The following is a 13,958-nucleotide window of genomic DNA, read 5'->3' on the forward strand; positions in this document are numbered from 1 at the left end:
AGTCAGTATAATGACATTCTGAGTGTTTCTCCAGTCAGTGTAATTACATTCTGAGTGTTTCTCCAGTCAGTGTAATTACATTCTGAGTGTTTCTCCAGTCAGTGTAATGAGATTCTAAGTGTTACTCTAGTCAGTGTAATGAGATTCTGAGTGTTACTCTAGTCAGTGTAATGACATTCTGAGTTTCCAGAGAAAAAAAACAGGAGATCTTAATGCAAAAATAACGAGCTTAGTGGCCTAGTTTAAAAAGGCAAAGGCTTGCTTGCGAGAGAGAGACAGAGCCAGACCATTGTACAATTGGCAGCAACATGCTGAATTGTGAGCACATTTGGATATAAAAATTGGCAATACTAAATAAAATACAGTAAACATTACTTTAGTAATATCTATCAAAACTATTTCAGGATTGTAGAAATACAATTCAAATCAGAAATGTCAATGCTGTTTACCTGAAAGGCTAGTAGAAAGGCTAGTAGACTGATATGTACCTGAATAGCAGGTCAGTGCATGTCAAAGAACAGTCCAAAGTTAGCCAGACCGAAAGCTGCCATGTGCCACTTTAAGTTGGGAGGGAATTTTTGCGAGCTGAGCCAGCTGGATAGGAGTGAGGAGAATTGCTGCTTCAACCTGGAAATGAAAAACTATTTAAAAAGAGGTGTCTGACATTACACCCTTCTTAAAAGGACCTCACGGCAGATTTTAGGTTATTTTAATCACTTCAATTAAGAAACAGCTTAAGCTTAGCTCATTTAATGTAAACTCGAATATAGCTTCAGACTCAGAACTCTAATAAAAAAATGTTAACACTGACAATACCTTGTGGCTTACTCCATTGAAATCACTCTTCAGAGTCACAAAGTCCAAATATGAAGCATAGATCCGGAATTGTTCAAAGTTGCTTCCAAGCCAATCCCTGTCATCATAGTCTACACACAGGAGAATACTTGGGGGAACGGGACCAAATCTGTTGACAATCTACCTATTTGTTATTTATAGCTTTAGTTATTCCATCAGTCCAATAGATGGCGATGTTACTCTATTATGGTGGTAATAGGGAAGCAACAAGTTAAATACTACGTGCAACATCTGGGTCAAGTTCAGAAGCCAAACGTTGCAGATGGAAATGTCATGAAAAGAGCCAATGTGATTCCTTATTCTACATGTCAGAGATGAGCGTGTTCTACACATATTTATATCTGAACATTCCAAAACATTGTGTGTTGCTGAACGCACCCCTCCTATCTGCATGCAAAGGGAATATGGAAGATGTGTCACAATTGCTAAATGTTTTGAACTTTCATCCAACTCGGAATTCCAATGTGAAAACTCTGGCATTTTACTTTTTTTTTAATGAGTTCCCAGTTGTCTTGGAAGCATCAATAGAACTGGTCCCAGATGACTGTTCCATTCCACAAATCCATTCTGGAGTTGGGCCTCTTATGACATCAGTTCTATGACATCAACCAAGGTCAAGAATGTACCAGAGCTGCCTAGCTAGCAAGCTAGCTGCTACCTTCAGATTTTCCTGAGATACTGTACACAGGTAGGCCTATGCCACGGCACAGGTAAGTAAACCTTCCAATACTAATAGGAAATGTCGTCACATGTATAATACCAATTTGTGAGGGCTTAATACTGTGCAGCAATTTTTTGGGGTTATTTTTATCTGAGGTAAAAATGGGGGAAATATGTTTATCAAATCAAAGTTTATTTGTCACGTGCGCTGAATACAACAGGTAAATGCTTACTTACAGGCTCTAACCAATAGTGCAAAAAAGGTATTAGGTGAACAATAGGTAGGTAAAGAAATAAAACAACAGTAAAAAGACAGGCTATATACAGTAGCGAGGCTATAAAAGTAGCGAGGCTACATACAGACACCAGTTAGTCAGGCTGATTGAGGTAGTATGTACATGTAGATATGGTTATAGTGACTATGCATATATGATGAACAGAGAGTAGCAGTAGCGTAAAAGAGGGGTTGGCGGGTGGTGGGACATAATGCAGATAGCCCGGTTAGCCAATGTGCGGGAGCACTGGTTGGTCGGCCCAATTGAGGTAGTATGTACATGAATGTATAGTTAAAGTGACTATGCATATATGATAAACAGAGAGTAGCAGCAGCGTAAAAAGAGGGGTTGGGGGGGTTGGGGGGGCACACAATGCAAATAGTCCGGGTACCCATTAGATTACCTGTTCAGGAGTCTTATGGCTTGGGGGTAAAAACATTGGGGGGAAAACTGTGGGGGTAAAAACTGTGGGGGTAAAAACTTAAAAGTCCCAATGCAGCCATTTTTATCTCAATATCATTTCTGGGTAACAATTAGCTAAATACCTGACCGTTTTTTTACCATTTTAATTGAAAACAAACAAAAATAGCTTCTTAGCAAAAGCAATTATCAAGCAAGAATTTTGCTAGGACTATCTGGACTAACTAGCTGTTATTGGCAGGGAGGTTTGGAACTCTTTCTTATTGGTCTATTATCCAATTTACCGCTTGCTGATGTCACCAGGCAGGCCAAAACTCCATCCCACCAAAACAGGCTGACATTTCTAGCAGTCTTTTCAAATAGCTCTTACACATTTTCGCAGTATTATTCCAACCTAAGTGTGGAAATGCATATAAAACACAGGAAACCACGTTTTTGACTGCACTGGGCCTTTTAAAAATATTATGCTAGCTAGTTAGCGTATGTAAAAAAATTTTTTTAACAAAAAACTACAATAAAAACAGACTTCGGGTTTTGAATAAATATATATGTATTTTGATAAAGCACAGAGTTATTTTGTTTTTCTGTGTTAGTTAAAACTGGCGCTCAGGAGTAAAATTACTGCCACCTATGTGTCTGCTTCAAATTGACTTCAGTGCAACCGAAAGCTAATTGATTTAAAAAAAAATTATAAGTGTAACAATAAGGCCAGGAAACACACACACACACACACACACACTGAAACAGACAGATAGCTCCCACAGACATAGTATTTTGAGTTTGAGGACATATTGTGTTACCTAACTTCAATGGATTGGCCTGTCAAATAATCCAAGGTGAACATGAAGGCTTGCTTGGACTGCTTCAGTAACAGTTGATGGACCACATTACCCTTGATGCTGTGTGACAAAACAGTTTTATTAAAGGACAACTCACGTACTAACATCCATTGTGTAGAATAGACATCTAGAATATACAGCATTTGGCAGTTACAGTTGAAGTCGGAAGTTTACATACACCTTAGCCAAATACATTTAAACTCAGTTTTTCACAATTCCTGACATTTAATCGTTGTAAGAATTCCCTGTCTTAGGTCAGTTAGGATCACCACTTTATTTTAAGAATGTGAAATGTCAGAATAATAGTAGAGAGTGATTCATTTCAGCTTTTATTTCTTTCATCACATTCCCAGTGGGTCAGAAGTTTACATACACTCAATTAGTATTTGGTAGCATTGCCTTTAAATTCTTTACCTTCGGTCAAACATTTTGGGTAGCCTTCCACAAGCTTCCCACAATAAGTTGGGTGAATTTTGGCCCATTCCTCCTGACAGAGCTGGTGTAACTGGGTCAGGTTTTTAGGCCTTCTTGCTAACACACCCTTTTTCAGTTCTGCCCACAAATGTGATAGGATTGAGGTCAGGGCTTTGTGATGGCCACTCCAATACCTTGACTTTGTTGTCCTTAAGCCATTTTGCCACAACTTTGGAAGTATGCTTGGGGTCATTGTCCATTTGGAAGATCCATTTGCGACCAAGCTTTAACTTCTTGACTGATGTCTTGAGATGTTGCTTCAATATATTCACATAATTTTCCTGCCTCATGAGGCCATCTATTTTGTGAAGTGCACCAGTCCCTCCTGCAGCAAAGCACCCCCACAACATGATGCTACCACCCCCGTGCTTCATGGTTGGGATGGTGTTCTTCGGCTTGCAAGCGTCCCTATTTCCTCCAAACATATCAATGGTCATTATGGCCAAACAGTTCTATTTTTGTTTCATCAGACCAGAGGGCATTTCTCCAAAAAGTACGATCTTTGTCCCCATGTGCAGTTGCAAATGGTAGTCTGGCTTTATGGCGGTTTTGGAGCAGTGGCTTCTTCCTTGCTGAGCGGCCTTTCAGGTTATGTCGATATAGGACTCGTTTTACTGTGGATATAGATACTTTTGTACCTGTTTCCTCCTGCATGTTCACAAGGTCCTTTGCTGTTGTTCTGGGATTGATGTGCACTTTTCACACCAAAATACGTTCATCTCTAGGAGACAGAACGTGTCTCCTTTCTGAGCGGTATGGCGGCTGCGTGGTCCCATGGTGTTTATACTTGCATACTATTGTTTGTACAGATGAACGTGGTACCTTCAGGCGTTTGGAAATTGCTCCTAAGGATGAACCAGACTTGTGGATGTCTACATTTTCTTTCTGAGGTCTTGGCTGATTTCTTTTGATTTTCGCCATGATGTCAAGCAACGAGGCAATGAGTTTGAAGGTAGGCCTTGAACTGCATCCACAAGTACACCTGCAATTGACTCAAATTATGTCACTTAGCCTATCAGAAGCTTCTAAAGCCATGACATCATTTTCTGGAATGTTCCAAACTGTTTACAGGCATAGTCAGCTTAGTGTATGTAAACTTCTGACCCACTGGAATTGTGATACAGTGAATTCATCTTTCTGTAAACAATTAATGGAAAAATTACTTGTGTCATGCACAAAGTTGATGTCCTAATCGACTTGCCAAAACTATAGTTTCTTAACAAGAAATGTGTGGAGTAGTTGAAAAACGAGTTTTAATGACTCCAACCTAAGTGTATGTAAACTTCCGACTTCAACTGTATATGCCAAATCATTAGTCCCTGTAAACAGAGCTGAAACTCACATTGCACTATTTTTAATTAAACAGGGAGTCACATTGAGATTAAAAATCAATCTTACAAGAGAGACCTGTAAGCATTACAATAAAAACAATAATAAATACACACATGTATCTGTATAAAACAATATAATTCAGCAAACAATAAGAAAATAAACAGATTTAATAAAACCAATCAACTACATAGGCAGGTTAAATGATTGATTGAGGACCTCTGAGTGGCACCAGCACATCTAGCTGCAGTGAACTCTGCAGATTGTTCCACAAATTAGTGGCAAAAAACTCAACTCAGATTTTCCCAAATATGTGGCGACTTAAGGTATCTCTAGTGTTAACCATTCCTGAGAACAGGTTTGGTAACTTATGATTCTTAACCTAATTTAATGAAGTTATACATTAAGGGAGTTTCTGTCAGATTGCTTTGTAAATAATAAAAGAGAATGCAACTCTTCTTACAGACAGAGAGGTTCATCCTGGATTTTCACAGACAAAGATGAGTCCTAAAATTGCCCCCTGTGATAAAACGTATTGCGGAATGGTAGTGTGTGTCCAAGGGTTTTAAAACATAGGTTGCCACATGTATGTAAACAATATCACCAATATCCAATACAGGGAGAAGTGTTGTTTGAACAATCATTCTCCTATTTTCAATACTGAGGCATAATTTATTTCTATATAAAAAAATTTGATCTTAGCTTCTTTGTCAGATTCTCTATATGCGTTACGACGGGCAGCTTGTCATCAATCCAGACACCCAGGTACATAACAAATATGCAGGTCCTCAGGGTCAACATTTCGTGACCTAGAGAACAACATGAGCTTGGTTTTACTTGTATTTAACACCAATTTAAGATCTGTAAGTGATTTCATGCTGAAGTTCACGAATGGCCTGCTGCACTGAGGCGGCACAGGAATACTAAACTGTGTCATCTGCATAGAGATGAATGTTACAAGTATTAACAGTGTTTCCTTTGTCATTAATATACAAGGTGAACAATAATGGACCCAAAATAGAACCCCGAGGAACACCTTTTGAATATCAAGAAATTCAGATTCAACCCATCTGTCATGATGGCCTGAGTTCTGTTGCTAAGACAATTCTGAAATCAAAAACAGGCTGTATATCCCAGGCCTATTCTTGATAACTTATTCAGCAAACAGAATGATCAACCGTGTAGAACGCCTTGGACAGGTCAATGAACATGGCAGCACAGCTCTTTTTTCACTAGCCTAGAGGTGCGTGTTCACAAGCTGGCATATCCAGTACCAGCACCACGCACCAGGATTATAGTGCGTCAGCCCAGTCCAGTACGTCCTGTTCCCGCTCCACGCACTAGCCCTAAGGTGTGTGTTTCACAGCTGACATATCCAGTACCAGCACCACGCATCAGGCATCTAGTGCGTAAACCCAGCCTCGCCAGTCAACAGTCGCCAGAGCTGCCCGCCAGTCAACAGTCGCCAGAGCTACCCGCCAGTCAACAGTTGCCAGAGCTGCCCGCCAGTCAACAGTCACCAGAGCTGCCCGCCAGTCAACAGTCGCCAGAGCTGCCCGCCAGTCAACAGTCGCCAGAGCTGCCCGCCAGTCAACAGTCACCAGAGCTGCCCACCAGTCAACAGTCACCAGAGCTGCCCGCCAGTCAACAGTCACCAGAGCTGCCCGCCAGTCAACAGTCGCCAGAGCTGCCCGCCAGTCAGAAGCCGCCAGAGCTGCCCAGACTGCCCCGAACTGCCAGAGTGGCCAGACTGCCCCGAACTGCCAGAGTGGCCAGACTGCCCCGAACTGCCAGAGTGGCCAGACTGCCCCGAACTGCCAGAGTGGCCAGACTGCCCCGAACTGCCAGAGTGGCCAGACTGCCCCGAACTGCCAGAGTGGCCAGACTGCCCCGAGCTGCCAGAGTGGCCAGACTGCCCGGAGCTGCCAGAGTGGCCAGACTGCCCGGAGCTGCCAGAGTGGCCAGACTGCCCGGAGCTGCCAGAGTGGCCAGACTGCCCGAGCTGCCAGACTGCCCGAGCCGCCAGAGTGGCGGCCGAGCTGCCAGATGGCCACGTGAGCCGCAGAGTGGGCCAGACTGCCCCGAACTGCCAGAGTGGCCAGACGCCCGAGCTGCCAGAGTGGCCAGACTGCCCGAGAGTGGCCAGACTGCCCGGAGCTGCCAGAGTGGCCAGACTGCCCGGAGCTGCCAGAGTGGCCAGACTGCCCGGAGCTGCCAGAGTGGCCAGACTGCCCGGAGCTGCCAGACTGCCCCGAGCCGCCAGAGTGGCCCGACTGCCCCGAGCCGCCAGACTGCCCCGAGCTGCCAGAGTGGCCCGACTGCCCCGAGCCGCCAGAGTGGCCCGACTGCCCTGAGCCGCCAGAGTGGCCCGACTGCCCCGAGCCGCCAGACTGCCCCGAGCCGCCAGACTGCCCCGAGCCGCCAGAGCTGCCAGACTGCCCCGAGCTGCCAGACTGCCCCGACTGCCCCCCGGCGATGCCAGAGTGGCCCGACTGCCCCCCGGCGATGACAGAGTGGCCCGACTGCCTGGAACGGCTAGAACCGGAGCCACCTCCAGATATAGGTGGGTTGGGGAGGGGGGGGTGTAGCACAGTGCCGTCGTTGACGGCAGCCACCCTCCCTTCCCTCCCTTTAGTAGGGGGGAATTTTTGTTTTGTTGTTGTGTGGGGTTGTTTTTCTTAAGGTGCTTCCGGGGTTAGCACCTTTAAGGGGGGGGGTACTGTCACATCCTGGCCAGTATAAGGGTTAATTGTCATTTTAGTTTGGTCAGGACGTGGCAGAGGGTATTTGTTTTATGTGGTTCGGGGTGGTGTGTTAGTTAGGAGGGCGTTTGATTTATTATTTCCGGGTTTTGAGTTACGGTCTATGTTGATGTATTTCTATGTGTAGTCTGGTGGATCTGTTTCTATGTTGAGTTAATTGGGGTGGACTTCCAATTGAAGGCAGCTGTGTGGTGTTGCCTTTGATTGGAAGTCCTATATTAGTTGGGTGTGTTTGTCTGTGTATTTGTGGGAGATTGTTCCGTGTTTAGTGTGTGTAAACCTAACAGGACTGTCAGTGTATCGTGCGTTCGTTTTTGTTATTTTGTATGTTCGTTTTGGAATTTATTAAAAGTTCAAAATGAACCATCTCAACTCTTTGGTCCTCATTATCCGATGATGATTTCGCCATATCGTCCTCCGACGAAGAAATCCCTGACACTTATGCAGACCAGGATCCAAATGATCAGCCCCTGTGGATTTGTTTTGTTGTAATGTTAACAAAGCATCCAGGACTTCTTTGTCAGTGAATTTCCAAAAAGAAAACTCCTGACCAGCATTTTCAGTATCATTCAATAGATTTAACATCATCATCCAAACTACTCTTTTTAAGAGCTGTCTTTGAAATGCATTCAAATATGTAGCCCGCAGAGATAAAATTATGATTTAATGCATTAATGATATCAATTGTCAGTAATAAGGCCAGAATCGAATTGAATGTATTGGGGGAGAGAAGAGGAGACAACCCTTGATTGATGTAACAGCTTTCCAAAATGTAGCACCCTGTACATTCAGATAGTGTATTAAGATAATGATCTGATTTGGGACAATGGTCACTAATATCCAAAGCAAATACTCCCCTCCCAGCATATTACTCTGGAGTATTTGTAAATTTGAGGCCAATCAAAGTTGATTTTGTAGGGTCCTTTAAGTTTGGATGAGTAGGCTTTGCAATCAGCTGGGTCAAATTTAGATTAGTCCAAAAATCCAGTCAACATCCTGCATTTCCCATGCAAGTTTAAAATCTCTGGGGTAGTAAAAATTGCAATGAAATCAGTGGAGTCACAGGTGATATTCTTTGGGATGACAGATAAATGCTTGGGAGAAATAATGGGAGAGAGACCTGGAACACTATCTAGTGTCTGAAATTTGGGGACGAGTGTCGTCAGTGTCAGGTTTTAGAGGGTGTCTCACTCCTGGCTCAATAGTCGTCAGGCTTCTCTGTAAAATTAGATAAACAATTCTATTTAAGTGGCATTAGAGAAAATGCATTGCTATAAAAAATAAATAATGAACAATAGGTCAAAAGAGTGGCTGGAGACTTGCCTTGGGTATTTTGAGTAGTTCACAATCTATTACATAGATGGCAATAGCTTAGGACCACTCCTGGTTTACCAAGATGACAATATTGTTTAGAAGTGTCCAAATAAACCAATTTCAATACCAATAATCAAAATTTAAACCTTTGCAGAAACCTCTGCAAATGATTGGAAAAATGGACTAATCTCCCATACATCTGACGATCCCAGAACCCATAAGAAACACTTTTGCAAGAGTTGTATTTGACAGGTTCGTGGGGTCCAGTATCAGCTCAGCTTTCCGGTTTGGTGAGAGAGAGTCGAGAACTGCCACCTGGAGAGGAGAAGACAGAACACGAATGCATTCTGCCTTATCTGGCCAAATCTCCACGTAAGCAGCGTCAAATTACAAGATTCCAATGGTGCACTTTCAAAAAAGAGTAGCAAACAATTGTTTTACCTCTGAGATGTTGAAGTCTTTGAGATCAGAATAGGTTGTGTATTTGGAGTATGGACCCAGGCTGATTACCAGCTAGTCAGCATTATTGCAGATTTCCTGCTGGCAAACTAAAAGACCTGCATGGCGATTTAGATTTTTCAAATATGGAGTAGCATACATGGATTTCTTTAGACAAGGAAGCAACATGTCAACTGTCCGATACAACAGAACAGACAGACAATGTGAACAGATATCACCAGGTATTTCAGCAGGACTCCTGCGATTCCTTGTCTTCTACACAGATACATTTTATGGGAAGGTTCTGCGCATTCCTCTTACACTGTAAATGGGGAAAAAATATATACATGACATTTGCAATAATCCATGGCTAATTTTAACAGGAAGTTGCCCCTACTCACACAACCTGGACTAGACGTAAGATAGTGAATGTAAATCCGGGACACTCAAAGTAGTATATTACGTTTGGTGTGGTTACATAAAACAGAAGGTTACTTACTGGTACAAGCAAAACATCTCTCCAACTACAGACGCCAGTGTCTCAGGTCAGGCAGTTTCTGTTCCCTCAAAAACACCTTTTAAGCCCAAATCCACCTTTTGTCCCAAGGTCCAGAATGCCACACTAAATACATTTGCCAAGAAGGTGAATTTTGATGTGGAGAATCTGTTTAAGGCGAAAATTGACTCCAACCAAACACAAATTAATCTTTCTAAAACAGAGAGGGATGCAGTTGAATCATTGTCCAAAAATGAATGGATTGTGGTTAAAAAAGCAGACAAAGGTGGCGCTACAGTGCTGTGGATTAAAGACAAATATGTGACAGAAGCCAACCGTCAATTAGACAATGATGAATTCTACCAATCTCTTACTTTCAGCCCCACAGAGGACCTAAAAACTGAATTGAAAGGGATCCTTAAAGAAGCTAGCGAGAATAGCTACATTTCAGACAATGAGTTCAAATTTATTTTCAATGGCAGTCCGCATATGGCTTCTTTTTACCTTCTTCCAAAAGTCCACAAAAATCTTGAAAATCCCCCAGGCAGACCAGTCATTAGTGGTAATGAAAGTCTGACAGAACCCATCTCTAAGTACATTGATTACTTTATTAAGCCTTTTCTGACATCACTCCCAAGATACCACAGATGTGTTGAACAAAATTAAGGAATTGAACAATATAGGTACAGCTTCCTTTTTAGTCACCATGGATGTGGAGTCTTTATACACCACCACTGAACATGAACAAAGTTTGGCAGCTGTGCACCATTTCTTGAGTACCCGGCCTGAGACTGAGATGCATCCTACAGAATTCATCGTCTCACTGACTGAATAGACTCTTCATCATAACATCTTTATCTTTCAGGACCGTATTTTTAAACAGGTCAAAGGATGTGCCATGGGAGCTTGCTACAGCCCTTCCTATGCTGGTTTGTACTTGGGTAAATGGGAAAAGGACTTCATTTTGGATCCTTCTAATAACCAGTTATTTGACCGGATTAAATGGTGGGGACGCTATATTGATGATGTTTGCCTGTTTTGGTCCGGCTCAGAAGATGAACTTATTTACTTCCACCAATACCTTAACAGCATTAACCCTAACATCAAACTAACTATGGCATACAGCAAGGATAACATTCATTTTTTGGACCTCAACATTAGTATAAATGACAAAGGTTGTTTGCACACATCAATCTTTAGGAAGCCTACAGATGGGAATACCATTCTGAGGGCAGACAGCTTTCACCCCAAAAGGCTAAAAGAGAATATTCCATATGGCCAATGCCAAAGAGTCCGCAGAATTTGCGATCAGGAAACAGACTACAGTGTCAAATCTGCTGAATTGGAGAATCGCTTCTTGAATCGGGGCTACAGCGTTCAGGTCCTGAAAGATGCAGGTATAAGGGCTGGATTACTTGACAAAGAGAACTTGTTGCGAAGGGGAGTGCCTCGTGATAGATCAGAGAGAGTGTATTTTGTTACAAAATACAGCACTGAAGCAGAGAACATTAATTAAAAGAATCATTAAAAATAATTGGGGAATCATCCAAAGTGATATGCTACTACGCCAAGTCTTTCCTGAGCCACCAGCTTTAAGAGATGTCCTACCCTAAATGACAAATTAGTCCACAGTTATCTTCCGGGTGACTCTCAAAAAACTTGGCTAGACCACAAACCCAAGGGCTCTTTTAAATGTAACCAGTGCAACTGTTGCAGAAATATTGCACAGAAAAGGTTTTTGTTGACACAGCTTCCAAAATGGAGTATTATGTCAAGCATTTCATTAACTGCAAAACCACTCATGTCATCTATAGATTGGAATGTCCACAGTGCAAGGTGTTCTACATTGAACGGACAAAGAGATGCCTTCAAGACCGCTTAGCGGAACACAAGTACGCCATACGGGTAGGCAATGAAGACTACCCCATGGCAAGGCACTACAAGTGCTTACACCATTGCAACCCTGCTTCCCTACAAGCTATGGGTATTGATCATATTCCGGCGTCTATTAGAAAAGGGGACCGTCTTAAAACCTGTTGGGGCTACAGGTTAGCAATGAACCCCGAGCCGGGATTGCTAACAAGACTGGAAATTCAAAACATCAAAAATCTAATAATTTCAATTTCTCAAACAATCAACTATTTTACACAATTTAAATGATAAACATCTCCTTAATCTAACCACATTGTTCGATTTTAAAAGAGGCTTTACGGCAAAAGCATAAAGTTAGATTATGTTAGGACAGTACATAGCCACAAAAGTACAAACATCCATTTTCAATTCAAGGTCAGGCGTCACCAAAAGCAGAAACCAGCTTGAATTATGCACTAACTTTTGTCAATCTCCATCAGATGACACTCCTAGGACATTATGTTATACAATACATGCATTTTTTGTTCCATCAAGTTCATATTTATATCCAAAAACAGCATTTTACAGTAGCGTGAAATTCAGATTTTTTTCTTCTCTGAAATGCTTCTGGTGAACATAACAAAATTACTATTCGAAAACATTGGTAAATTATAATATTGTCATTCAAAGAATAATATATTATCATCTCGTAATTGCTACCGAATGGCCAGATCTCAAAATAACTTTACTGGGAAATCACATTTTGCAATAAACGGGGTGCTATGCTAAGAACAACAGGCTATGCTATACAGTTAGCATCATCTAAAATCGATAATAACATTGTAAATATCCCCTTACCTTTGATTATCTCCATCAGAAGACTGGCATCCCAGGTCCGGAAGGCATCACAGGTCCGGAACAAATGTGGTTTCTTTTGACAAAGTTCATAATTTATGTCCAAATAACACCAAGTACTTAGCGTTCATTATGCTCCCACAAAACGTGGTGGGATGCTAATGTAAAAAGCTGGTTTTTGATATAAATATGAACTTGATTGAACAAAACATGCATGTATTGTATAACATAATGTCCTAGGGTTGTCATCTGATGAAGATCATCAAAGGTGAGTGCTGCATTTAGCTGTCTTCTGGGTTTTGGTGACATTATATGCTGGCTTGAAAAATGGGTGTCTGATTATTTCTGGCTTGGTACTCTGCTGACATAATCTAATGTTTTGCTTTCGTTGTAAAGCCTTTTTGAAATCGGACAGTGTGGTTAGATTAACGAGAGTCTTGTCCGATTTAAATGGCTGTAAAATAGTCATATGTTTGAGACCAATTGAAGTAATAGAGATTTTTTTAAGGTTTTGAAAAATCGCGCCACAGGATAGCAGTGGCTGTTACGTAGGTGGGACGAATTCGTCCCGCCTAGCCTAGAGAGGTTATACAATACATGCATGTTTTGTTCAATCAAGTTCATATTTATATCAAAAACCAGCTTTTTACATTAGCATGTGACGTTCAGAACTAGCATACCCCCCGCAAACTTCCGGGGAATTTACTAACAATTTACTAAATTACTCACGATAAACGTTCACAAAAAGCATAACAATTATTTTAAGAATTATAGATACAGAACTCCTCTATGCACTCGATATGTCCGATTTTAAAATAGCTTTTTGGTGAAAGCACATTTTGCAATATTCTAAGTACATAGCCCAGCCATCACGGGCTAGCTATTTAGACACCCAGCAAGTTTAGCCTTCACCAAAATCAGATTTACTCTTACAAAAGTTTGATTACCTTTGTTGTCTTCGTCAGAATGCACTCCCAGGACTGCTACTTCAATAACAAATGTTGGTTTGGTCCAAAATAATCCATCGTTATATCCAAATAGCGGCGTTTTGTTCGTGCGTTCCAGACACTATCCGAAATGGTAAATCAGGGTCGCGAGCATGGCACAATTCGTGACAAAAAAAATCTAAATATACCATTACCGTACTTCGAAGCATGTCAACCGCTGTTTAAAATCCATTTTATGCCATTTTTCTCGTAAAAAAGCGATAATATTCCGACCGGGAATCTCCGTTTAGGTAAACAGACAAAGGAAAAGAAAGCATTCGGTCGACGCGGGCATGAGCCTGAGTCTCACAGTACTGTAACCAGCCACTACCCAAACGCGCTACTTTGTTTCAGCCAGAGCCTGCAAAGCCACGATTCAGCTTTTTGCCGCCTTCTGAGAGCCC

The sequence above is a fragment of the Salmo salar genome, chromosome ssa09, assembly GCF_905237065.1.
Source record: "Salmo salar chromosome ssa09, Ssal_v3.1, whole genome shotgun sequence".
In the NCBI taxonomy this organism is placed as follows: Eukaryota; Metazoa; Chordata; class Actinopteri; order Salmoniformes; family Salmonidae; genus Salmo; species Salmo salar.